The following is a 17358-nucleotide window of genomic DNA, read 5'->3' as shown; positions in this document are numbered from 1 at the left end:
TGTGGTCTTCCCTTAAATGAAGATTTTTTTTTTTTTTTTTTTTTTTTTTTGTGGTACCGGGGGTCAAACTCAGCACCATGTGCTTTTGAGGCAGGCATGACAGCGGTGAGCTGAATCTCCAGCCCTCCCTTATCTGAGGTTTAATTTTCTACTTTTTCAATTACCTGCCAGACAACAGGGTCTGAAAACAGTGCATGGAAAATTACAGCAATAAATAAGTCAAAAATTTTAAATAACTTTTAGTATAGTATATTGTTACCATTGTTCCATTTTATTTGCAGTTGTTATTAACCTCTTATTGTGTCTAATTTCTACGTTAAACTTCGTATGTACAGGAAAGACATAGTATACATGGGGTTCAGCATTGCCTGCGGTTTCAGGCATACACTGGCTCTCTGAATGTGACCCAAGGGGGAGCTGCTGTCTTCCTTGGAGGTCTGTGCTTTGGCCACAGAGAACAGATGCTTTCCCCAGCAGGGTGTTCATGCTCAGATTCTTTGTGGGGGAAAACCAACCAACCCACTTTCAAATATCATATCCTATTTTCAGCAGCAGGAAGTAGTCTGTCAACAGGACTGTATCCTGAATGTATAAGTAAATAAACATCTGAAAGCCTCGTGTTTTATGGCAAGTCTGTCGGATAAAACTATATATATATATATATATTACCATACTGTCTCTAAAATTAGAACCCAGGGCCAGGGGGGTAGCTCAGTGGCACAATGCCTGCCTGGCAACCATGAGGCCCTGAGTTTGACTCCCAGCACCAAAGATAAAAATAAATAAATAAATCAATCAATAAAAATAATAAAATTAGAACCCAGAGTTAAGCACCTGACATGATAGGCCCCAAAGAAAGAATGGCAGAGAATGAACATGAGCGAAACCTGCTGAAGGTAAATAGTAAACCACAGGGGTGAAGTCCATCCTATGACATGTGAACCACGGGAAGGCCTGCAATCCACAACACCACAAGCCGTTCATGCCTACCTGACTACTCCTTTTGCTTGAGTGCCTTACTTCAGAGGTGGGTGTGCAGCTCGGTGGTTTCCCATTGTGTGGATAATCCAGGTGCACCACGTCTAGGCAGTGAGAATGACATATGTATTTCCCCTCTGCAAGAGCAGAATTTCCTGTTAGAGGTGCACGGGTCTTTATCCATGTGACAGCCAGTATCTGATATAAAGTAACAAAAAATGAGTCTGTGCACAGCAAAATGTGGAGCCATTTAACCTTACATTTTGGCTGTCCCTGAAATCTAGCCATGACATTATTATTATGATTATCTATCTATCTATCTATTTATTTATTTATTTTGGGGGATACCAGGATCGAACTCGGATCTTTGTGCTTGTGAGGCGGGCAGCAGAACCACTGAGCTAAATCCTTGGCCCTAGCCTTGACATTATTAAATATCTTTCACAAAGACAGGAGACTAGGCTGCCATTATTATTATTATTATTATTATTATTATTATTATTATTATTCTTGCAATTTTTTTGAGATGGGGCCTGCACATGCTAGGCAAGTGTTCGTACACTGAGCTGCATCCCCAAATGCAAAAATACTCTTGTTTTGCTTTTTGGTTTTGGTACTAGAGATTGAACCTAGGTCTTTTTCACTGAGCTATACTCCCAGTCATTTTTTATTTTTATTTTGAGTCAGGTTCTCACTAAGTTGCCCAGGCTGGGCTTGAACTGGCAATCCTCCTGCTTTAGCCTCTCAGAGTTCTGGGATTACAGGTGTACACCACTACTCCTGGTTCCAGCAAATTTTAAAAGTGACACAAAACTATCATATTACCTAATTATAAAACATTTTTATTAACTCTTAAAGAAAGCCCATACCTTTTAAGAGATACTCCTATTTCCCTGGCAACCACTAATTTTTTCTGTCTCTATGGATTTGCCTGTGTGTCCTCTTTTTTTTGTACCGGGGATTGAACTCAGGTCCTTGTGCTTCCAAGGCAGGTGGCAGAACCACCGAGCTAAATCCCCGGCCCTGTGTGTCCTCTTGTGTCTGGCTTTTTTCAAGGTTTGTCTATGTTGTAGAAGGCATGTACTGGTACTTCATTCCTTTTTATGGATGAATAATATTTCATTACATGAATGTACCACATTTTGATGTATATTTCAGTTGTTCCTTCTTTTTGTCTCTATTTTCTGAGGGAGGGGACTATTTGTAGTTAGGCTGGCCTTGAACTCAAGGCAGTGCCTCAGCCTCCTGAGTGCTAGAATTAAAAGGCATGTGCCACCACACCCAACCTAATTTGTCTCCTATGCACAATAGCTAAGCACTCAGGTACAAATTTTTTGTGTGAATATGATGTCTTCGATACTCTTGGGTAGATACCTTGGAGTGAAATGGAATTGCTGGGCCATACAGTATGTCTATGTTTAGTGTTTTGGTTGTTCTTTGTTTTGGTGCTAGAGACTGAACCCAGGACCTTCATACTGGGCTATATCCCCATCCCTTATTTTTTATTTTTTATTTTTAAGGCAGGGTCTTGCTAAGTCACTAACTTGCCCAGGCTGGGCTTCACTTTGCCATCCCTGCCTCAGCCTTGTGTAGCGCTGAGATTACTGGTGTGGGCCCACACACCCAGCTATGTTTAGCTTTTTGAGGAACTGCCAGACCGTGTCTAGTGTAAATATTTTTAAAACAGACACACCGTGGCACAAAGATAAGAACCGACACAACTTTATTCACCAGCAAATAGAATTCTCTAGACACAGTGTAGGTATGGAACCACTCGAGAGAAGTCTTATACAATGAAATAAGGGTCCTTCTTTCAAAAGAAGGTCTGCATATCCGAGTGGTGTTGGGTGAGAAGACTGGAGAACAATTGAGAATGACAACGGTATTTGTGGATCCGATTCTGGCACAGGGTAAAGCAGCCTGCACCATCATCATATGCAATGTTTTGTGGCTTATGTCAGCATTAACTACATGTATAGGAGGATAACAGACCAGGCTTACAATCCAGAGGTGACCTGGAAGCCCCAGTTTCAGAGTCCAGCACAACTACGTTGCAGATTCACTCTGTGCTGGTATGAATTCTTAGATGCTTGCTCCTTCAGAGCAGGGCTTGTGCAGACAGGAAGGAGGTGACAACAGAAGACTCTGTCTCCACCCTCAGGGAGAAAAATGGATAAGAGGAGCAATACTCATCATCCAGGGTAGCAAAGGCTCTAACAGTCTGGGAGGGACACGGAGCAGGCGCTGGACAGGGGGTTAGGGCTCAGACCTCCCGTGTCCCAAAGCCTCACATGCTCTGAGGTGGGGCTTTCAGATGGTGGCTGGACCATGAGGCTCTGACTTCCCCAGTGGGTTAATCCACTGACGAGATCATGATCTGATGCATTATTGGGAGGCAGTGGGAATTTAGGAGGTGGGCTGAAGTTCAAGGGGATGGCTTTTGGGGTTTGTGACTTCAGGGGCTGTCTTCTCTCTGGCTGCTTCTGATCTAGCTCTTTTCTCTTTCTTTCTACCTCCTGTCTGCCACGAGGTGAGTAGCTTTGCTCCCTCACAGGCTGCCCACCCTGACATGCTTCCCCATCATGGGGCCAGAAGCAATGGAGCCAAGAGACTGTGGACTGAAACCTCTGAAACCGTGAGCTATAATGAACCTCTCCTCTAAGTTGTTTTTCTGTTACTTGTCTGTCTAGAAAGGTCAAGAACAGTTTGACTTCACCTGAGGATACCCTTGAGGTACAGTAGCCTAGGAATGGGTCAACCGGGCCAGCTTTGTTCTGGAGGGACTTCTCCAGCAAAGGAAGCATTGTGTGCAGGGACAGGGGCGGGTAAGGGTACTACATGCCCTGACTGAGTACAGAGGCTGTTGGAGGATTGATTTTATCAGGGTGTGCTGGGCAGGAGAGCCTGAAAAGCTCTGCACGCTAAACCAGAGGCCAGTAGGAAGCAAAGGGAATATTTTAGGCAGAAATGTGTTAAAATCAGGTCTATAAAAGCCCTTATAGTTACATATTGGGGAAGAAGGTTAATTAAAATAGTCATAGGTTGAGGGTATAGTTAAGTGGTAGAGTGCTTATCTAGCATGTGCAAGGTCCTGGGTTCCATCCCCAGCATTGTAAAAGAAAAACAAACAAACAAACATACAGACTAACTTCATTGAGGTTAGTACTAATCAACGTAGTCTCTCCCATAAAGTCTCAACTTTAAAAAAAAATTGTACTGGGGGTTGAACCCCAGGTCCTTTGCTCTAATCAGTGAACCACATTCTTAGTAGTTTTTATTTTATTTTGAAGCAAGGTCTTGTTAAATTGCCCAGGTGGCCTTGAATTTGTGATTTTTTTTTTTTTTGGTACCAGGGATTGACCTTGGGTCCTTCCACTTGTGATGCAGGTGGTGGAACCACTGAGCTAAATCCCCAGCCCAGTAGCTGGGATTTTTAAACCACTTTTGAACCTACACTGCTGTCAGTGAAGATAGATTTAAAACATTGAATACATCTGGGTGCAAGCGCACACAACTATAATCCTAGCTATTTGGAAGGCTGAGGCAGGAGGATCACAAGTTTGAAGCCAGCTGGAACAACTTATTGAGACCCTGTCTCAAAATGAAATAAGAAGAACCGAGGATGTAGTTAAATGCTCCCTGGGTTCAACCTCCAATACCCCAAAAATAAAACACTGGATAAGCACTTCCAATGTAGGCAGATTAATATGTATTTTTGTCTGTAATTTTATACATGTAGTGCTATACTAATACATTATATATAATAATATAGTGGAAAAGTTTAAGGACAATACTTAAGACTAAGCATAAACACAGTGTTTCTCAGTTTCTGATCTCAGTTTCTGATGAATTATCTTGCATGCATGGAGGGCACACATAGAGGCATGGCCATGAGTCCTGTCTGGGGTCTGCCTTTGGAAGTGGCCCTCTTCACAGGGCCTTTAGACTCAGAATTTTCTACCCAGATGGCTCCATCCAGCTCTTAGGGCCAACACAGGCTTCACATCTGGTCTACCAATGAGAGATGCCAAGCGGTCACCCGGAAAACCAAAGGTGGCCATTGGGCATCTCTCATTGGTGGGCCAGACACAGGTGCTGACTGGTTTAGACACGGGTGGAGCGTCACAGGACAGGATGCACTTATGCAAGGCCCAGTATGCTAAGGACCAGAGATGAGGGCTGGGAGAGAAGCACAGGTAGGCTGGAGGCCTGTGGCTCAGGCCTGGGGATATTAGAGCAGCAGACTGCTATACTGTCTTGGTACTGGGGATCGAACTCAGGACCTTGTGCTTGTGAGGCAGGTGGCAGCACCACTGAGCTGAATCCCAACCCTGCTGTACTGTTGATCTGAAGTCATAGTAAAGTACTCAGGACTATAATCATAAATGAAAACCATTAACAATTTTCACCTAAAAAAATTCACCAATGCACAGTGCCAGTGAGAATGCTAAGAATCCAGCACTCTCAAAACACCACTGGGAGGAATGCAAATTCAAATTGTCTTCCTTAGAAGGCACTTTGTAAATATGTTATCACAACCTCAAACATACTCAAGAACAGGTGCCACATGCCTGTAATCACAGCTACTCATGAGGCTGAGGTAGGGAGATTACAAGCTCCAAGCCTGCCTGGGCAACTTGACAATACTTTGTCTCAAAAACAAAGAAAGAAATGAAGAAAGAAAGTAATTAAAATTAATTAAATCACATGGGACAAGCCCTAGTTCAATATGACCAGCGTACTTAAGAGAAGAGACAGAGACAGCATACAGACCACGGTGCGACTATGCAGAGACACAGTGAGAAGGTCGCCAGCCCAGAGGAGAGGCCTTGGGAGAAACCAAACCATCAACAATTTGATCTTGGACATTCAGAACTGTGAGAAAACAAATTTCTGTTTAAGTCACCTAGTCTATAATATTTTCTTTCCTTTTCTTTTCTTCTTTTTTTGAGACAGTGTCTCACTATGTAGTTGAGACTGATCTGGAACTCACTATGTAGCCCAGGCTGGTCTCGAACTCACAGCAATCCTCCTGCCTCAGCCTCCTGAGTGCTGGGATTACAGGCGTGTGCCACCACACCTGGCAATTTTCTTACAGCAAATGAATACTAGTAGAATCAGAATTTTGATGTGGTCAGGGAGGCTTCTAATGACTTCTAGGTCACCTTTCACAGGGAGGGGCACTGATAGACAAGAAGAATGGTGAGTTCTGGGCAGTTAGAGACTCAAGTGACAGTGAACTCTGAGGAAGGAAGTCCTCTGAGCTGGAGTTCAGGAGGCAGGCCTGAGAGATGGGTGGGGACCGGGAGTCATTTCATTTATTGAATTGTGCAGGAAGACAAAGGCAGATAGTGTGAGAGAAAATGGCTTGTTGGCCAGACAACTCTGAATTCTGCCTCTACCTCTCAGTAGCAGTGAGGCTTTGCATATATTAGCAGGCTGCCAAGAACTCTGAGTTATTATTTGTGAGACAAAGAGGATAACCGGGCCTCACAAGGTTCTTATGAGCCTTACATGTAGAACCATGGTGAGCTCCAGAATGTTCTAGACTAGGAGCTAAACAAAGTGGCAGCTTTCCCTATTTTAGCAAAAACTAGGGCAAGGACAGAATGCTGCTACTGAAGGGATGATAAGAGAAAGATAAGCATTTGAACTGAGAAGGAAAAATCAGAGGGTGAGAAATGAGCCAGAGTATGGGGAAAGTGGGCAAGATCCAAGAAAGTTTCAAGAAAGCAATCAGGTCAGCCATGTGTCATGCCATAGAGAAGTTAGATAGGATAAGCAGGAGGGCTTGGAGTTAGGAAATGCAGAGCAAAGGGACGTCACCTTGAGAGCTAAGGGGCTAGGGTATTGGTGTGGACCGTTTCAAAGAGTTTAGCCACTCTGCCAGGCATGGGGAATCAGAGAACAGGCCTAGGTCCAGCCTGAAAAGGGCACAGACGTGAATACCAGCTATGTATTCTACTATCCAGTAAAATATACACATGGCACCTTTACCTGCCATCCCCCAAATGAAACTAGAACAGAAATCCTACAGAATTCCTTATTTAAATTGAAAATAAAGTAGGATATAAGATATGTCACAAATCCTTATTCCAAATTCTTCCCATTCTAAGACTTTATCACTTTTTTTTAATGCTTTAAGGCTGTCCTTTTTTATCTGGGAACTAGATTCGGGTTATTACTTTACTATTTATGTGTGCCTGTGTGGTAATAATAAACCAAACACAGATAAATTAGATCAGAAAGCCTTGTGCTAGTCAGCATTTTTCTAAGCAGCAACTCACTAACAACACGAGGAATCATTTTCTCTTCTAATGTGTTTTGTTTCTCATTCATAATTAATTCTAATCTCTATCTCTACACTGTCCAGCCTGGCAGGCCCACTACTTCTTTCATATTAAAATCCTACTTCTAAGAAGGGGAAACAAAACCCAAGCATTGCAAAAGTCTTATGTCCTTCTTGTAAATGTCATTTTAATAGAATGGGAAAACTCTTATGAGCAGCGCTGATTTACAAGACTAAAAGGAATTCTGGAAGGCTATCTACTGGATTTTATTAAACTAAAAGGCACCTTTACAAAAGCATGTAAACATTTCTGAAGCAGGTGTACATTATACAATGAGTAAAGTGTCATGGTGTAATAGAATTTACCTTTCATTTTTCTTTTCCCTAGTATCAGGAATTGAACTCAGGACCTTGTGTTTGCTAGGCAGGCATGGCGCCACTGAGCTACATCCCCAGCCCAGAATTTTCCTTTCTTAGTGGTACATAAAATGTGGCATATATTGAAATAAATGGAGATTTAGATAAAATGAAATATGGTAATACTGTGCTTTACTAGTAGGCAAGCTACATGAGAAAAACTGGTGTTAGAACTTCTAAAAATCAATAAAAATGTCATGTGCCAAACACACACCCTCAACAAAGACCCACAAAGGTCATGGCTTAAGATCACAGAATTCCTCCTGTGACACACACACACACACACACACACACACCCTTGTAAGCTACCTCCTCTCCACTCCGGGCCTTGGAGAGGTTATTACAAACCTTGAATGGGCCACCTGTCAACTACTGGTAAGAGAAAAGTGGGAAATGGTTTCTGGTAAACCTTCATTGAGATTCTGTTGATCATCAAGACCTACCCAGTTTCTGAGGCCATGGGGAACCCCACATCCTCCCTGCTACTTCCCCCTTCACCCAGCCCGGCAAGCCCGAAAGCATTTTCCACTGCTTCCTAACAAAGACTTGGAGCCACGGACTAAAGCCTGGAAGTTCTTGAGGCCTTTTAGGAAGAATCTGAACTGCAAAACACATGTTCTTGATATTTATAACTGGTCAAAATAACGCTGGAGTTAATGTTACATCTGTTATGGAAAATTAAACCTTCTGAGCTTTCCTGTAATAGAAAGAGGCTGCAGAGTTCTGTTTTCTCCATCCTTTGTTTAAATCATGCAATATCTGAAAGAACATTTGCCTACAAGAAATAAAGCTAACTTGTGAAACACTTATAAATGAACTCAGATGATGAGAAACCCAAATAGCATGCCTTGATGAAGCGTTCATCATCCCCAGGCCTGAAAGCCATCTGGGTCTTTCTGTAACACCAAAGGCACACACGACTGAACCAACCTGGAGACTCTCCTTCCTCCCAGCAGCCCTGGCACCCTCAGCCCGCCTGAAGCAAGGGTGACCTACCAGGTATGTGGGTTTTCTTCACGTGAAAGTTGATTTTGCCCGAGAGCTTATAAATTGCAGTTCCCATCTCCGAGCTGAGCCCCGGCTTTGCTGGGTAGCACAGAGAGACAGCTGATGGTGACAGGCTGAGCAGACCAGCCCTGCTGACCTGTGTGACTCAGAGCCCACCAGGCGGGAGGCCCGGCCTCCCTCTAGTCCCTAGCTCCATGTAGTTTTCCAACAGGCTGACAGCAAGTGCAGCACCTCAGCTCAAAGGGGCTGTCGAACTTTCACAACCCTGTCCATAAATCACAGTGGAAGAGGTCCAGGGAGCAGCTCCCCGGCCATAGAGGTGATTAGAGGTGCCTGTGATATGCTGGTGAAGGCCTCTGGGCCCAGGCATCTGAGGAGAGCTGTGTGACCTTTGGCAGTTTATTTAACCTCTCTCTGTGATTTTGTTTCTTCTGCAAGAGGAGGAAAAGAATAGCTGCCATCTCACTGAGTTTTGATAAGTATGAAAAAGTCTTAGTATGGCACCTGGCATCACAGGAAGTGCTCTGATTTTAGTGTTGAAAGAAATCCTGGGTGTTTCTTGTTAAGAAAATTTGCATTTATGAGCAGGATCAGGACCACTGATTGTTTTGTTTTTCTGAGACAGGGTCTCACTTTGTAGTTCAAGCTCAGCTTGAATTCACTATGTAGCCTAGGCTGGCCTCAAATTCCTGATGATCCTCCTGCCTCAGCCTCCTGAGTCCTGGGTTCATAGGTGAACGCCACCATTCCCAGCCAGGGCTGCTGAATGATTAGGGTATTGATTGGTTTCTTACTTTCATGTGTGTGTGTGCATGTGTGTGGTACTAGAAATCAAACCCAGGGCCTGATGCCTGCTAGGTAAGAACTCTACTATTGGACTACAGCCCTACTCCAGAGGTACTTGTTGCTAACTATTTCTAAAAATACCAGGAAACCTCACAATAAATTAAATCATGAACACAGTGTTTGGAGGAAAGGGACATTAACAATGCTCACCTGCATCCTTGCAGTAAGCCTAGCGCTGGGGCTGTTTCCTATTGGCACTTCCGGTCTATACCTGTCCTGCCTTCTCCTCATACTTTAAGTGTTCTCCCTACAGGTAAGAAACCTTACCTGTAACTGCACTTTTATACCCCTGATCTCCACCTTTTGCTCATTTTGAGGCTATTTTATCTCTTGCTTAAGTCCTCACTTTAGTCCTCTGCAGAAAGCTGAGGGCTTCATTTTTCTGATGTCCTGAGGTGGGATAAGTTGATTTCACCCAAGCCAGACCTCACAGAGAGAGGCTACAAGGGTAAGACACAAACCACTCCATAGCACAAAAATAGCAGTTCTTATTTCTCAGCTGGCTCTGTCACTTACTAGCTGTGTGATCTTTGTTCTCAGTTTTCACATCTGTGAGATGAATGGTGCTACAGGATCTCTGAGATCCAAGAAAATCAAAATTCTCTGATTTCCTTTCAGACTGTCAAATTGAAGTTTACATACGGGGTGTGTGTGTGTGTGTGTGTGTGTGTGTGTGTGTGGGAATCCATACAAAGCTATGGGCTAAACAGGATCTTTCTGTATTATTTATATTGTTCTATATTAAAACTGGAGAGAAAGCCAGGCATGTTCCTGTAATCCCAGTACTCCTGAGGCCGAGGCAGGAGGATCAGTAGTTCAAGCCCAGCCTGGGCGAATTATCCACTCAGGGAGACTATCTCAAAATTAAAAGGGGGGTGTAGATCAGTGAGAAGGCCCTGGGTTCAATCTCTAGTACCACAAATAAACAAACTAAATTTAAAATAAAAATAAAGTAAACAAATAAAACAGTGGGCTGGGCACGGTGGCATGTACCTGTAATCCTAGCACAGGGGTTTCTAAAGCCAGAGGATTGCAAATTTGAGGCCAGCCTGGACTACAGAGCATGACCTGGTCACAAAAAACAAACAACCCTCCCCCCAAAAACAATATAAAACAGGCAGCATAATGAAATGTCACTCAAAATTCCTGAGTTTTTAAAGAAAAAAATGAGATTAAAATGTGAATTTTGAGGAAAATACTGGTGATGGCTGGCTGCATAGCGGTGTGACTACGATTAATGCCATTGAATTGTCTATATTTTAAAATAAAAATTGTATTTACTTAGAAGCATTCAGTAAGTCAACAAGACAATTGCAACTGTTTCTTTGCAATTACAGAAAGGTATTCGGTAAACAGAAAAACAAATGTTTTATATAAGCTGCATCAGAGACAACTGAAGATGAAAAATTATCATCCCCAAATATAACTAATTTATGTTGTACCCCAGCAAGAACCTGCTTTAAATTTCCTTGCCGGAAAAAAAACTTTCCACACCATTGACAACCTCCATACTGTACCAGACAAGTTATAGTGGGTACTGTAAATACCACAGGAACCAGGCTATTGACACACACGGTAGTGTGTTAACTATACAAACAAAGACACTGCACAGTTTGGAAACAAATCTGACACAGCCTTATATTTCAGGTTTTTTTTTCTTTAAAAGTTGTGAGCAGCTGGGTTAAATGCATTAGAGACAAAAAAAGTGCACTAGAATCAACTTATTCGTCATCATCATCTTCTTCCTCTTCCTCCTTCTTTTTCTTGCTTTCTTCAGCCTTGACAACTCCCTTTCTTGTTGCCTCAGGTTTTCCTGAGCTCGGAAGGCAGCGATGTCCTTTACATACTTTACCTTCAGCTTGGCAGCCCCCTGCTCTAAGGCTGCCTGTCAACAGCCACATCTGGATTATTCCACATCTCTCCCAGTTGCTTTGCGCCGTCACCGGTGGACAGGCTGGGATGTTCGCCTTTGATTTTGGGGCGATACTCGGAGCAGAACAAGAAGGCCAAAGGAGGCCTCTTGGGCGCATTGGGATCCTTGAACTTCGTTTTTGTTTCCCGTCAGGCGGGATGCAGGTTTTCGTTTCTCTTTCATAACAGGCCTTGTCCGCTGTATCTTCACACGTTCCTTTCTCTTCAGCAGGCGTGGCAGTCCTCTTCTCTGAGCCCTTCTTAGAAAACTCTGAGAGGCTGTTGGACGCTTCTTCTTGTACCCCTCCCACAAGTTTGCACGAAGAATGCACATGATGACATTTTGCTTCTCGGCTTCGTAGGATCTCCTTTGCCCATGTTTACTTGTTTCCTCAGTGAAGTGCAGCGTTGCCCAGCGCCCATCCGGCTCTTACTTGCCCCAGAGCTGTTCCTGTCAAACTGAATTTTTGAAAACTGATTAATAGCCAGGTAGAGTGGTATACACCTATAATCCCAGGACCAGGAGACAGCAAGAGGGTCATGAGTTCGCGCCCAGCCTGGGCTACATAGTGACTTCAGCTGGGTTTCATAATAAGACCCTGTCTCAAAAAATGAAAACCAAAGGCTGGGGATGTAGCTCAGCTGGACAGTGCCTGCTTGGCAGGTGTGAGGCTCTGACTGCAGTTCCCAGTCCAAAAATGCCCCCCAAAATACATATTTGGTCAATCAATTTTTAAGAAAGATACAAAGGCAACTCTAGAGAAAGAACAATTCTTTTAAGAAGTGGTACAGGAACCAAGAGGTGTTCAGGTACTTTTTGTATATAATTTAATAAAATTCAATCTATACATCACACCATTATGAAGAAATAATTAAATTAGACAATAAATGTAAAACCTAAAGCTATAACATTTTTTAACCACAACTTTTTGTTTTTGTTTTTTACTGACAAGGTCTTGATATGTAGCTCAAGCTGGCCTTGGATTCACTATGTACCCCAGGCTAGCCTTGAACTCACTGCAAGCCTCCTGCCTCAGCAGTGCTGGGTTTTACAGGATTGTGCCACCAGGCCCAGCCCAAAAGCACAATTCCTTTTCCTTCATTTTTAACTTCTTGTTTTATTAGTATATGTTTGCAGTCCATGCAGTTTACAGTCATCTTTGGGGACTGGTCATACATACATACCAAAGCTTGTTGTTTTTTAAAATCCCCTTCCTCTTCTTCCTCAGCCCTCCCTCCCTCCTTCAATTCTCCTATCCCATTTTTGTTGCTGTTGTTTTCATTCTTGTTGATAGTATTAATCTTAGCTCATGTTATGGCCTCTAATGTTTACATTTATTGAGATTATTAAGTTCCTGTACATGACATAAGTTTATTCTACTTATTTCCCCTTCCCCTCTTCCTCACCCCTCATGCTTTTTCCCTCGGGGCACTTCTTTATTGCAAGAGATCCATCTCTTTGTCCCCTTCTCGCTATCCAAAAGCACAGTTCCTAAAAGAAAAAACTGATAAGCTGAACCTCATCAAAATTGTGGACCTAGGGCCGGGGATTTAGCTCAGCGGTTCGGTGGCCTGCCTTGCAAGCGCAAGGACCCAAGTTCGATCCCTGGTACCAAAACAAACAAACAAACAAACAAAATTGTGGATCTCTTTCTGGCAAGGCACAGTAGTCCAGGTCTGTAGTTCCAGCTACTTGGGAGGCTGAGGAGGAAGGATCACTTCCTCTCAATGTCTGAGGTCATCTGAGCGATGCCAAGAGGGAAGACACACACCCACAGTCACAGCTGGACATTAATATCACTTCTCTCAGCAAATGACAGTGCAATCAGACCAAAAAATCAAGCCAGGCATGGTGGCACTTGGCAGCAGTACCAGCCCTGGGGAACCGAGGCAGAAGGATCTAGAGTTCAGGCCAGTCTGGACTACATGGGGAGTTAAAACAACAACAACAACGCTGATGACAACAACAACAACAATAAAAGGCAAAAGATTTCATTCAGAAAAATACAGATGGCAAATAAGTACATGAAAAGATGCTAAATATTATTTACTAGAGAAATAAAACATTAAAACCACAATGAAGTACTATATGTGCCTGTGAGAATGGCTAAAGTCAAAGTGTGACCACAGCAAGGGCTGCACAGGATGTGGAGCGAACAGTGCTCTCCCTTATGCACCACGGGTTGAATGCAAAATGGTCCAACTAATTTGGAAAAAGCTTGACAGTATACATCTCCCAAGTGACTTATCCATTCTACTCCTATGTATTTAACCAAGAGAAAGGAAACCATGTGCCTACAGAGGCTTGTACACAAATATACATAACAGTTTTTTGAGACAGGGTCTTGCTTTGTAGTTCAGGCTGGCCTTGAACTCACCATGCAGCCCAGGTTGGTCTCAAACTCAGGGAGATTCCCTGTCTCAGCTTGGATTACAGGCCAGTGCCAACATGCGTGGCAGTAGCTTTATTTTTAATAACCCTAAGCTGAAAACAATTTAAATGCTCACAAACAGGCAAATGGATAAACAAAGTATGGTTCAATGAAATACTATTCAGCAGTAAAACAACAGCAATACGGATGAATTTAAAAATAATTATACTGAATGAAAAAAGCCAGACATAGAGTATGTATTGTATTATTACATCTATATAATACTCTAGAAGATTGCAAACTAATGTAGTGATGGAAGGCAGATCATGGGTTCCTTAGGGGGGGGAATAAGGGGGAAAAGTTGCTCTCATAGAAGTTGAGATTGGAATGGCAGTTACAGAAGGTTGGGGAGAGGAGGAAGGAGGGAGTGAGGAAAGGGTGACCAGTAGGCACTAAATCACAGTTAAGAATACAAAATTCTGCCTGGTGCGGTGGCACATGCTTTAATCCCAACACTTGGGAAGCTGAGGCAGGAGGATCACTGAGAGTTCAAGGCCAGCCTGAACTACATAGCGAGACCTTGCCTCAAAAAAAAAAAAAAAAAAAACAAAACAAAAGAACAAAAAGGAATATGAAGTTTTGGTGGGCTGTAAATAACAGTTATGTGCTGCACATTTCAGAAAGCTAGAAGACAGAATTCTGAATGTTTCACTATAAAGAAATCATAGTTTGCCAGGGATGTAGCTCAGTGGTGCTACACCTGCCTGGCAAGCATAAGGTCCTGAGTTTGATTCCCAGTACCAGAAAAAAAAAAAATCATAGTTTGAAGAGATACTTTAACCTCATCTAAACATTGTACAATGTGTACATGCATCAAAACTTCACATAGTATCTCATAAATATGTAGTTTTAATGTATCAGTCAAAAAATAAACTTAGGGCTGGGATGCAGCTCAGGGGAGAGAATTTGACTAGTTTGAATGAAGCTCTGGGTTCAATCGTCAGCCCTGAAAAAACAACCAACCAACCAAATAACAACAACAACAAGGAAGAAAAGGAAAAGGAAGGAAGGAGGGAGGGAGGGAAGTCAGGCAGGCAGGCAAGAAAAAAAAAAAAAAAAAGAAAGGAGAAAACATTGTTTGGACCAGCTTGAGTCTTGTCCATCCATATACCAAATTGAAATGAGGTATCTCATTTCTCCCCAAGGAAAATCATTTTAATATAATTTATAATTTTATTTCCTGAAAAATTTACTTTTGGAAAGTAATTACATTCTTGTATTAAAGATATATAGAATCACTCACATGATTAGAAGAGACATTTAAAATCCAACCTCTCAGCGTACAGCTTTTCTATTCTTGATTGCTTTAAAACTCTCTTACAAGCTAATTGTATTTCACTACATGTGATCATTCAGTCTAGGAAAATGCCCATTAAAGTAAAAACAAAAGCTACCCCTGTTGTATTAAACAGTTTCTCTAAACTTTGTTTTTTCCAAAACCCGACAAGACTGTTGCAGAAGAGGACTGAGGTTTGGAAAGGCTAAGTGATTTGTCCAAGGTCAAACATGTGAGTGATGAGGATCAGAACCCAGGCCCATCTGACTCTGAAGCTTTTGCTCCGAGCTTCTCTGGCTGTAGTAAGCCCCTGTCTGCAGCATAACCAGCCACCAGAAGTCACAGCTCTGGGGTTGGGGTGAGGGCTCCAGTACACGGATGCCTCAGGACTCAGGTTCTTCAGCCTCCTTTGTGCTGGGCACTGTTACCCAGTGTCCCCCTCAAGGGCTGGCAGGGAGAAAATGGGGTGAAGTTGTGCTTTCAGCTTCCTCTACTGCTGTGTACAAAAGGGAGGTTTCCTTTGTAGCCAATTTAACAGGTTTATTTCAGCTCCTAAGGTCAGGCTAAATAAAGGATGTTCCCTTTTCAGTACATTCTAAAGTGCCTTTGGAATTTAGAACACCAGCCTGGTTAGAATGAGACCTAAATTCCTCAAGCTCTGGTTTTTCCAACCATCCCGTGTGACTTTTGAAAATCCACTTAGCCTCTCTGAGCCTCAACTCCCTGAACTGAAGTTGAACTAGGTCAGTGTATGCTGATGGTAGACATATCACTGTGATTCCTAATGTGAACATTTTAAAATTTCAGTAGTTATATATTAATTTTGATTTGTAAAAAATAATACATCTGATCATTTTCTAGGTCTAGCCTCTTAGCATGATGCCAAGTTAAAAGAACAAGGTATTTAGTAAGAACATACTAAGCACTAGGAGAGAGTCATACAACTGTGGCATAAATTGTCAAGATGGCCTAAGAATAAAACCTGGGACCCAATGGGCAGGAAATAAGAGCTACCCTTTATTAAGCACTTCCCATGTGCCAGAAACCTTGCATTTTATATACATTCATTAGGTCTTCAAACAATCCTAAGTGACAGGTACTATTGTCAGATGGTGTGGGGCCAGTGGTGCTTTCCAGGCTCTTGCTGTCTTAAAGACAAATGAAAAAATATAGAGGTTTGCATTTATTAAAAAGTAGGGACAAAAAAAAAAAGGCAAAGAAATGCTCTAAAAAAAGTGCTGTGCAGAGTGCGTGTTGACCATTTAAGGTAGGGAAAGACGCATGGCCTGCAGAGTGCATGGTGGGCTGGTGAAAAGGCTCACAGCAGCCTCGACCATAATGACCGCTATCTTTTCCACCCCAAATCTGACGTCAGATCTAGGCTGTCCTATAAAAGACCTGCTTGATGTTGTGCCAGAAGAATTGAAGACCGGATTCTCTGACTGGCATTAAGTACAGGGCTTGGAAGCTATTCATCTCCGTAACTGATAGGTCCCTGAGATTAACAGGTCACAAGCAATTGCCCAGCTGGTTTGCCCCACCCTAATCTCCTGCCTCACTATCATCGTCTTTATTTTAACAGAGAGGACACTAGGGTACAGAGAGGTGAAGTTATTTTCTTTTGGTTACCTGCCAATATGTGGCAGAGCCGGGATCTGACCTCAAACTCTGTTCTTGGACTGTGGACTTTGCTGGCAATGCTGTCTTAGTATGAAGCACTTACCAAGACACAGTGACATGACCCTGTGACCCCACAAGTCCTCACAGAAGTCAGCATGTGCAGCACCAGGGGACTGTGTTATAGAAGCAGTCCTAGCCTCTCCTTCAGAAGTTCTGGCCATTCCACTAGAGAGGTATGGAAATGCAAAGGCTTAACAATCACCCAGGTAGCACATGGGCCTCCAGGGTTTGAGAACTGAGAGCAACCTGCCTTAATTACTTTCTCATTGTTGAGGCAAAATACCTGATACCCACAGGTTAAAGATTTTTTTTTTTTTGAGACAGGGTCTCACTATGTACTTGAGATTGACCTGGAACTCACTGTGTAGTCCAGGCTGGTCTCAAACTCACAGCGATCCTCCTGCTTCAGCCTCCCGAGTGCTGGGATTACAGGCATGCACCACCACACCCAGCAAAGACAGGTTTATTTTGGCTCACAGTTTAGAGAGGTTTCAGTCCATACTCAGATGATTCCAAAGCAG

General features: G+C 42.9%; 1 pseudogene; it reads right to left on the bottom strand.

Annotated features, from left to right (window-relative positions):
* Nucleotides 1-11189: 11189 nt before the first annotated feature.
* LOC117286148 overlaps nt 11190-17358 on the bottom strand; it is a 37124-nt pseudogene continuing 30955 nt past the window's right edge.

Source organism: Fukomys damarensis, unplaced genomic scaffold, assembly GCF_012274545.1.
Source record: "Fukomys damarensis isolate Sample0158 unplaced genomic scaffold, DMR_v1.0_HiC HiC_scaffold_15, whole genome shotgun sequence".
Taxonomy (NCBI): Eukaryota; Metazoa; Chordata; class Mammalia; order Rodentia; family Bathyergidae; genus Fukomys; species Fukomys damarensis.
Note: the sequence above shows the minus strand (reverse complement) of the source record. Positions and strands in the feature narration are given on the sequence as shown.